Here is an 11,153-nt window from a genome sequence, read left to right as displayed (position 1 = left end):
CTCAGGGCTACGTGATCACTAGCACCTAGGGGCCTTTCGTGTGCGATATCCCTAATGTCCGAAATGTCTCAAGATGAATAAGAGGTCCAACCTTGCTGGTTCATCATCTCTCTGGGTGTGTCCTTAACATGTTGGTACATGAAGTTTTCCAATACTGCCTCCATCATCTCTGGGTCCCCATGTGGCTCCAGATTTTCCCAGTCATTATCCTTAACCCCCGGAACTCTCTCCAGGTAAACTCCAGGTTAACCCTTCGGGAGGCAAGTTTTAGTTTAATATGTTTATTATGCACCCCATACCCATCCTGTGGGCGGTAGTCAAAAGATTACAGAGGTACATAATTGGTCCAGGGACTGGACTCCAAAGTTTTGATAGCTGAGCAAGTTACAGAGGTAATGAACTCACAATTTACAAAGGTAATGAACTCACAATTTACAAAGGTAATGAACTCACAATTTACAAAGGTAATGAACTCCAGGTAAGTCTGGTCACAATCATGACAAGTTACAAAGGTATTTACAGATTACAGAGGTACGTAATGTGGCAAGGCAGACCAAAATGCGAATTTGAAAGTGATTTCCTATGAGGGGATAGAGCCGCTCGATGTAAGGTCACTGAGGCCATCTAAATGGAGTTGTAAAAGTTACGTGTCGAGCAACTGCTGACATGCGAAGCCCGAGTAAACTCGGTCCTGCCCGTTAAGGGTATAACAATTTAAAATGTTGCAAGGTTGCAATTGTTAAAAAAAACAAATAAATATTTTTTAAATTTATTATACAAGTAGACAATATAAAAAACATAAATGGAACTTGTTTCTGAACAATTTGTAAGCATTAAAAAAATAGAAATAGGAACTACTTATCAACAATGACACATTGCAATGGGATACAACTTACAAATGAAATATTCCTGAGTTCCCTGAGAAAGAACAATCATTTTACATCACTAATTTCTGCAATGAAACTTTATGAAACAATTTCTATCCTTCTTGATGCATAGATTTACTTTGCATGTGGCACAGGAAAATGAGGATGTGACATGATTATTCTTTTTGCTGCAATACTTGCATGTAAGCAAGTATCTTCTTGTTCAATTTCTGCTTTTTGGATGGTGGCATAGCTTCCTCCTCATCTGTTGACACCTCTGCATCTTGTGGCAAGTATTCATCACCACTGTCCACCAATTCCAGGTCATCTGGGTCTTGATCTGAGTCATTTTCGTCCCAAACACAGACAAATTTTGACTTATCCTTGGAGGACTCACCATAGAACAATTTCTGATTGATCTGGAAGGACAATAAAAACGTTCTGTACACACCCAGATCATTACTGAATTCATATATACACTACCAAATTTTATGGAAATATTTATATACCAAAACTTGAAAACATCACCTAAACAGGCAGAGCTGAGTGTACTCAGTCCTCTTTTGTTGCACTTTCTTCATTTGCATGGTGCACTCTTATTATGCTTCACAACGTCTTTATATATATATCAAAATATAGCTAAACTATTCATTTATGCACTAGACACACAAATCAGTACTTACCGACATTGTAGAGGGTGAAATGCAAGAGTATATGAGGAGCACTTGACGAAAAACACGAGTCTGGGCGACGCCAAGCTAGAAGTGTTTACATTTTGCTCTCTCGACCAATGGGAAGCAAGGAGATGCCATCTCCTTTAGCTGGAGCGACTCAGGGAAGGCTTGTGATTGGTCAGAAATAGAGAATGGGAACCCAGATGTGCTGGGGGAGTAGGAGGACACGCGCAAAAACCCACGTATAACTTGTTGCAGTCATTACAAGGGATTATGTATACCCCTGCAGAGGATGGAGGCTTGTCCTGCCTACTACTGGTGATGTCCTTGATGGTCGTGGTTGTGGAGGTAGATACTTGGAATGATGTTTTGGCAAAGATGTTGGAAACATGTTTCCAACATGGGCGAAACGTAGTCAATAAAGGATCACATTATACTGCATTTGTGTTTATATTGCCATTGTGTCGGTATTTTATACCATTTATTTCCATCACTCTGTTGCACTCTTGTATTCTTGTCTTGGCCTGTTGCACTCTTGTATTCTTGTCTTGGCCTGTTGCACTCTTGTATTCTTGTCTTGGCCTCCTGCTGTTCAGTGGTGGGTTGTATCACTACTATCATCACTTTTGGACCCCCAGTTTGAAGTGTTCCTACTATGTAGTCATCTGCTACTCTGACTAGTCCTCCCATCTCAAAACTCCATTGGTTTTTTGATGAGCAGTGCAACCCCTCCCCCTCCTCAGGATCTGATATCTACACAGAAATCGGTGTCTGGTAACACTGGTGGTAGAGATGGTGTCTGGTAACACTGGTGGTAGAGATGGTGTGTGGTAACACAGGTGGTAGAGATGGTGTGTGGTAACACTGGTGGTAGAGATGGTGTCTGGTAACACTGGTGGTAGAGATGGTGTGTGGTAACACTGGTGGTAGAGATGGTGTGTGGTAACACTGGTGGTAGAGATGGTGTGTGGTAACACTGGTGGTAGAGATGGTGTGTGGTAACACTGGTGGTAGAGATGGTGTGTGGTAACACTGGTGGTAGAGATGGTGTGTGGTAACACTGGTGGTAGAGATGGTGTGTGGTAACACTGGTGGTAGAGATGGTGTGTGGTAACACTGGTGGTAGAGATGGTGTGTGGTAACACTGGTGGTAGAGATGGTGTGTGGTAACACTGGTGGTAGAGATGGTGTGTGGTAACACTGGTACACCGGTGGGGACTGAGGAAGGTAAACATTAACTACCGCATGAACCATCACAATCATGGGCACCGTACACGCAAAAGTAAGCATTACTTACTATTAGTCTCCTCTACGCAGGTGAAACATTATTATTATTATACTTTGAGATGAAAACTGTAAACCCAAATAGGTCATACACCAACTCCATGGCTGAGGGGCTGAATACCTCCTCTTCTTGTATATATATATTTCTACAGTCTTCCCATTATGTTCTTGAATATGTATTGATAAAGCTACTGGATATGGCGAAACTTCTACAAATAAAGATACCCAGATGTTGCACAAATGTCTAATTCTACATCAGGTTATACACCGCCTGGGAAATGGGTAATTAGGTTTGATCCAAGGACGGAGGGTAGATAAAATTCCTTGGACCAGGAACCCTTTCCCAGAATTAAGACATATCTTGAAGGTTATAGAGAAGAGAATTATTTCTCCTTGTAGATTCTTATTTGATTTCCACTAATTATGTCATAGCTATATTCAGGAAGATGACTTTTTTGGCTTGAATCATCAACTTCCATTTTTGCTGTTTTATAAACCTAAATATATTGTACAGTATATAAAGAAGGCTATCCTTGGAATTCACACTGCTTTAGGTTATTGTGTTCAATATACATAATGTATCACTAATATATGCTTGTATATAATCTGGCTTAATGATCATTATACTGATTTATCCTATTTGTAAAGTCAGTTGTAGGCTTCTTGCCTTGTTAAATAATTTAATGGCAGTAAGTCACTTTGACTTATTTGGGTTATCCTAGACTAGCTGGAATTGTTTTATTAAAACTAACAACAAATTGTTCTTGCAAATATTCTATTAGTAGCTATAAATTATTTTATGGATGCCCAAAATGCTCTGCATAACCCGGGCTTTTTATAAAGTACATATATCAGTAATATCACCTTTTCCATACCAATTGTAAATCATTCTTTATAGAAATAGTTTTATCATTTATAAATTTGAACATAATGTGTATGACAGTTGTAATTATTCAAATCTTAGGTAATTATATTTAAATAAACTTACTAATAACTATTTAACCAAGAGTTAGGATTACTATTAGTCTGCCCAAAATGCCTAGTCATGCTAGGCATGATAGTGGCCCTCTTTGTAATTAATATTTTATAATATGTAAACCACACATTGTAACCTTATTTCATAATATGTAAACCCCACATTGTAATCTTTACAGAGAAATAAACAATTGCTAGTAATAATTATAAGTAACTTGTAGAACATTCAGCTCATGACCAAAAAGACCAGAGTTCAGTTCAGGTGAAACAAAATGTATGGGCAAGTCTCCCAACACTGCTGCCCCCTGTAACCTAACAGTATATTTCCACCTAGAAGTTATGTAGCTATAAAAAGTCATATATGCAACTTATGATAAGCTTTTAAAATGACACACAAGTTGTAAACTTTTAAAATGACACACAAGTTGAATATGTGTCTTCAGACATTTGATACAGTTGCCTGTACTACATAATAATAATAATCTTTATTTCTACAAGTACATGATACAGTTTATATAGACCTAGCTGACATAAAGCCCCATATTATGCAGAGCATTTTTGGCAAATTAGGTTAATTTTGTCTCCAGGATGCAACCAATACCAGTCAGTTAACACTCAGTTACCTATTTACTGCTAGGTGAACAGAGGCAGCAGGTATCTGAAGGAAACACACCCAAATGTTTCCACCCATACCAGGTGGAAACATTTGGTACAATAAGTGACCATTGTGTATAATGAGTGACCACTGTGTGAGTGTCTGTGGTCCAAGACTAACATGCTACAAGCAGATATCAGAAACATTGCTGGAACACTTGTGGAAGTTTCCAAGTGGAAACTGGGTCACTACCTCCTCCAAGTCCTGGATCATCCAAGCCATGATGGTTTTTGTGGCCCTGCTGACTACCAACAGCAGCAGCTAGTTGAACAGGTAATCAGGACCCAGGCCCAGCTGTGAGGTTAAAAATAAAAAAAGGTCAAGACTATTCTCATGTATATCAGAGGTAATTTATAGCTATGACTTTTGTTTTACTATATCCTCAATTTGTTTGTAATTTGCAGAGTCCCGAGACAGATGAAAGTGAGGGCAACCGAATGGATCTTCAGGCACTTAAGGTGAGGAGCTGAAACTTTTTTTTTTTGTCACTTATGGGCAGAGACTAATAAGTGTTCAGAAGTTACTATAGTCGAGTTACAACCTCAGTCTGAGCAAGATATGAATATACGATGCACAGTAACTCCCTCTTTTGACTAGGTATTAGGAACTAACACTGCTGTCCTAAAGAATATTTGAAGTCAGGTTGACTGAATTATATAATTATCCACTTGTCCTCCTAATGCTGGGTCAACTTAATTAAGGCATTGGCAGAGTTTAAGTGGTTTGTGTCCTGTAATATGACAGCAAATTGGTTATGATAATAGTAAGTTGATAATTATGGTGCAGGTTTGATTATTAGTATCAGTATGTGTGCAAAGTGCTGAATAGCCAAATGATTCTAGTGTTTTGTTACTAAAAATAAAAAACAAACATCCCCTTGCTGTAAGTGTTAGGCACAGTACAGTATACATATAGTACATTTTTGTTTACCCATCTGACACCTCTTCCATTACATAGAATTTGTTAAGACTTAATAGCTAGCTTGTGGATAGAGTCAAGGTGCATCGAATGGCTGTGGTAAGTAATTTTTATTACACTATCTTAGTGTTAAATGAACAAGTTAAAACAGTAAGACTACACAAGCTAGGTAATCTGTATGACACAAAGTTGATTCAGCTATAATTTATATATGATGGGAAGAAAATTCTTGTAGATTATGTGGTATCCAAGAATTTTGTGTGAGTGGTAGATAGGAGTGTGTGGAGGCAAGTAGTTTTTATGACTTGAGGTGCTGTTGGGGTGTGAACAAGATAACATTTGTGGAGGGTTTCAGCGACACCTCTTAGCTGGACTTGAGTCCAGGAAGTGAGAATACAGTGCCTGTACGCTGAAGGAATGGTAGGGGGGTTATTGCAATTTGGAGGGGCATCTAAACTGTAGTATCAGTGCTCCTCTGGCAAGACACTGATGGTGAAAGTTTTTCTCTTTTGGGTCACTTGGGAGACAGCCAGTGTGTTAAAATAAAAGTTCGTGGTGCTTGCTTTTGTGGCTGACTGTAAGAAAAAGCATAGATCATAGTACCACATTTGTTTGTAAATGCTTTCCAGATGTTTTTATTACTGTATATTTTATCTCAGTTTTAAATTTTACTCCTGATATTATCTCCAGAATAATTAGAACTGCAATTTTTATACCACACTTACTGGTAGTGTACTTATAGTACCTTGTGCCTTAAAATTTATTATTCTTGTATTGAGAATTTTTGTCTTGGTAATTTACTTAAGCATTCAATTTTGTATCCCTGTTGAAACCTTGATATAAGAGGCCTTCCCTGTGTTTGATGCAACAGATTAAATCTGCTACATTAAGATTTTGTCCATTAGCAGTAGTGTGTGTGTGTGTGTGTGTGTGTGTGTGTGTGTGTGTGTGTGTGTGTGTGTGTCTGTCTGTCTGTCTGTCTGTCTGTCTGTCTGTCTGTCTGTCTGTCTCCAGTAGGCTTCCCATATAATGGATCAAGTCTGCTACATTGAGATTTTACCCATTAGCAGTAGTGTGTATATTCAGTAGATAGGTTAAGTTAAGTAAGATTTGTTAGGAAACAGGACAAGTGTTTCATGATGCAAGTCTCATTCAGATGTTAACCCACCATTAGAGCTCTTGGTCATCTGACCGAGGCCTTCCACTGGCTTACCGGTCATAGTTATAACCATTTAGTTTTCCATACAATGGGCCATGTCCATCACATTGAGGATTTCAGTATCACAGATTTTTGTTTAAACAGACACCCCCTTTCCTCTGTGAATCTGTTATACCAAGTTTTTTTTTTTTTGTGTAATATATCTTCAGCTGTTAGATGAAGTACTGCCTGAAATGCTGAACGTAATGTTGTGTTTGCTTCGTAAAATGTTACAGTGCATGTTATACCTACCAATATGTACATTGTAATTTACATGTATGTTGTTATTTTCCAAATAAATATTTTTATTTATTTTCATATGTAAATGCTATACTGTAAGTACGTTGTTGAGTAAATTCTATCTAGTAGATTCTCTAAGTACAGCAGTATATATTACAAGGAAGCATATTATTTATTATTGTTGTTGTTTAAATTGTAATATGTGTATAGTATTCCTGAGATATCTGTAATTTTTCAACATAATTTTACTGAGAGGTAAACAGTGTCTAGCCCTGTAGAGTAACACCTTTTATGGAGTCTAGTTCTGCACGGAATATTGGACATAATTAATGTTTGTAAACTAAAAAATACTTGCATATACAGTAGTACTTATTTTTATAAAATGGTAGGTGGCTGGAATGATAGTATGTGCTATAAGTACATGAAATTAAAAATGCACATTACAAATTAATTACAGAAGATGGTACATCATGAGCACATCTCTACTGCTATAACTACAGTAGGCAGTTACATAATGTTTAAAATAGTGAATGATATATGCATTTCTTTTCAGTTACAAAATAAAGAAGAAAGTGAAAGGGAGGGGAAACTAAAAAAAATTAGAGATAAACTAGCAAAGTTAAAGTCTCAGGGTATGCAAATGAAGATGAAGTATCTTAAGGTGGGATTTCAGTTAGTTGCTGTGCATGAATTTGGGTGGTATTTTTTCCCCTTGCAATTGGAATTTAAACTATTTCAGTGTTGTACTTATATACATGTATATCAAAGTTCATTTTGAATTATTTTTTATTCAGGCTAAAGCTTTTATTGTTTATAAATATTCTGTACTTTACTGTAAATAATTTTGTTAGCTTGTACTGTACCAGTTTCTTTCATATTTTGTTTAACCATCTGTTTACCAGATTACATTCTTATTAAAATATTTAGGTGTTTATAAGTAAATTCTCTATGTACAGTATAGGATTTCGTGCTTTAGAATTATAGGTCTTCGTTTTATCATCTTATATTTTACCACCATAAATTGGATTACAGTACTTTAAATTTCACAATCTTATTACGTACTTGTGAATTATGCCTTTTTCAGTTTACAATCTTGCATGTACAATATGACATGAAAGTTGTCATGGTTGATTCATTAGAAATACAGTGGACCCCCGCATACCGTTGGCATCACATAACGTTTAATCCGCATACCGATACATTTTATCGCTAAAATTTTGCCTCGCATACAGCTTAAAAACCCGCTCACCGCTGTTCGTCCGAGACGCATCCAATGTGCGCCTTAGCCAGCCTCACATGTTCCGCCGGTGGCATTGTTTACCAGCCAGCCTCCGCGGTAGCATCCAAGCATACAATTGTAACATTTCGTATTATTACAGTGTTTTTGGTGATTTTATCTGGAAAATAAGTGACCATGGGCCCCAAGAAAGCTTCTAGTGCCAACCCTACAGCAATAAGGGTGAGAATTACTATAGAGATGAAGAAAAAGATCATTGATAAGTATGAAAGTGGAGTGCGTGTCTCCGAGCTGGCCAGGTTGTATAATAAACCCCAATCAACCATCGCTACTATTGGTGGTACAGCTGCTGCTGCTGCACTGTCAGCTGCTGCTGCTGCACTGTCAGCTGCTGCTGCTGCTGTAGCATCGTCTGCTGCTGCTGTAGCATCGTCTGCTGCTGCTGTAGCACTGTCAGCTGCTGCTGCTGCTGTAGCATCGTCTGCTGCTGCTGTAGCACTGTCAGCTGCTGCTGCTGCTGTAGCATCGTCTGCTGCTGCTGCTGCTGTAGCATCGTCTGCTGCTGCTGTAGCATCGTCTGCTGCTGCTGTAGCATCGTCTGCTGCTGCTGTAGCATCGTCTGCTGCTGCTGTAGCACTGTCAGCTGCTGCTGCTGCTGTAGCATCGTCTGCTGCTGCTGTGGCATCGTCTGCTGCTGCTGCTGCTGTAGCATCGTCTGCTGCTGCTGTAGCACTGTTGTTGGTGTGGCTTATTGAGAATACCAAGAAACAATTAACCCCAGAGGATTTGCCACCCAGGATAACCCAAAAAAGTCAGTGTCATTGAAGACTGTCTAACTTACTTCCATTGGGGTCCTTAATCTTGTCTCCCAGGATGCAACCCACACCAGTCGACTAACACCCAGGTGAACAGGGAAAAATGCCTGGAACTAGTCCTCATATTGGTGAATTTAAAGCCAGCAAAGGTTGGTTTGAGAGATTTAAGAATCGTAGTGACATACACAGTGTGATAAGGCATGTTCTGGAAGAAAATACCAAACAGGACCTACAGTACTCAGGAGGAAAAGGCACTCCCAGGACACAGTGTCTCATCAGTCATTGCTGCATCTTCAGTAAAGGTAAGTGTCATTTATTCTTCATTTAGTAGACTAGTACATGCACAATATATACTGTGCATGTACTACTCTACTATTGTGCATGTATCCTTCTCTTTGTGTGTAGGAAAATGTATATTTCACGTGGTAAAATTTTTTTTTTCATACTTTTGGGTGTCTTGCACGGATTAATTTGATTTCCATTATTTCTTATGGGGAAAATTCATTCGCATACCGATTATTTCGCATACCAATGAGCCCTCTTGCACGGATTAAAATCGGTATGCGGGGGTCCACTGTACCTGAAATCTTTATTTGTTAAATTAAATGTTCAAAATGTTTTTCATGAACTACACTGCAGTGCCCCAGACAGTTTGTTCACTTTTGATAGCTGCATGTGTTGTGGTGTGTTTTACTGATGAACACAAGTGATGCAGATTAGTATCACAAACCATATTCAACTGTTGTAATTTATAGATAGAAATCTTCCTTCACAAGTAACTGGCAAACAGATTCTTGGCCAGTACTGTGTTTTACAGCAAACAAGATGCTCTGGTGTCGAGGATATCCCCCCTCTTCCCCCCAATTCTGATTGACTGAGTTTTGGGAATAAAAAGATAAATGGTATTTTGGCCTTCAAGACGCTGGGTAAATTTTGGAGTTGTATTTTGGGAAAAGAATAGTGTCTTCGACACCATAAAATACGGTACTTCTTGCCTGTACCACATTGCTAAGAGGCCTTGTAAGACCAGCAGCCATCTTTGCAATCACTTTCACAGTATACTATTCATCATTAGCAGTTTTTGACTATCTTCTTTCCTATCAAGAACCAGGATTGTCATTTTAAAATTTTACAGCTTCATTTTGGTAGAATATCTGGTATTTCTTAATGATGACAGAACTTTCTTTCACAATATTATGAGCTCACCTCATTTTTTTTTCTGGGTCTGTCAAGGTTGGCAAAGTTTTCTACCCTTAATTTTATCAACTGATTTTTGTGTCACACTGTACTTGTAAATGATTCTTTTTACCTGCTTAAAATATTCAGATGAAAACACCAAATGGAGTGTTTGGTGTCTACTCACATGTTTTTACAGTGTTTTGAAGCTTGTAATCTTATTACTTATAAATTTTTCACTTTACCAACATGCAATCACTAGTGTTAAGCCACAAATGTGTCAGGGATGTGTCTTGAAGAAACTGCAAGGATAAGCACTGGAACACCCATCAAGCCATTCATTGTCAATGGACATTTGGTTGTTAAATTCTCTTACACGGGTTTTGTTTCCTTTTAAACTAATGCATAAATTAGGATGACTTTTTTCGTGGTGTGATCAGTTTGAGGCTTCATCCAATAACTGTACAAGTTGTAGTATCTTTTCACACTTTTTGTGTTGGTTTAGTGATTAATGTTTGTAAGATGCCTGCCATTTTCTTTTAATACCTCTCTTGCTTCTCAGTTCACAAAATCCAAAAGAATGCATCAGTATATGTCAAACAGTACCTGAATACATAACACTTCTTTTTTGCTACTGCACTTTTATTTAATATAAAAGCTCTGGGTGAGTGGCCACTACCATGGATTTCTTCAATGAGAACTGTTTTTGTTGATTTTACTCAGTGCTACTATTTCACTAATACAGTGGAGCCTCGGTACTCGAACTTAATTCGTTTCAGAAGGCTGTTCAAGTGCCGATCTGTTCGAGTACCGAACGAATTTTTCCCATAAGGAATAATGTAAATTTGATTAATCCGTTTCAGACCCCCAAAAATACACTTACAGCGACTTTGCGGTGTATTTTCGTATGGTATTTATGATTGTATTCTCGTTTTCTTGGTCTCATTTGATAGAATGAAAGATATATTACAGAAATAGAGATGATTTTGAATGGTTCACAGACTAAAAATATCTTGAAATTGAGCTCAAAGTAGCACAAATGTTCTATTTTTTCTGATGCTCAAGAGTAAACAAATCACGTCACGCGTCCAATACACGTCAACTGGTGGGTCTAA

General features: G+C 38.0%; 1 long non-coding RNA gene across 1 annotated transcript; it reads left to right on the top strand.

Moving 5' to 3' along the window:
* Positions 1 to 2,491: 2,491 nt before the first annotated feature.
* Positions 2,492 to 7,490, top strand: LOC138854895 (uncharacterized). The gene is made up of 3 exons (XR_011394053.1): positions 2,492 to 2,822; positions 4,859 to 4,912; positions 7,364 to 7,490. It is a non-coding gene; the product is annotated as an uncharacterized lncRNA (long non-coding RNA).
* The last annotated feature ends 3,663 nt before the right edge of the window (positions 7,491 to 11,153 follow it).

The sequence above is a fragment of the Cherax quadricarinatus genome, chromosome 73, assembly GCF_038502225.1.
Source record: "Cherax quadricarinatus isolate ZL_2023a chromosome 73, ASM3850222v1, whole genome shotgun sequence".
Taxonomy (NCBI): domain Eukaryota; kingdom Metazoa; phylum Arthropoda; class Malacostraca; order Decapoda; family Parastacidae; genus Cherax; species Cherax quadricarinatus.
Note: the sequence above shows the minus strand (reverse complement) of the source record. Positions and strands in the feature narration are given on the sequence as shown.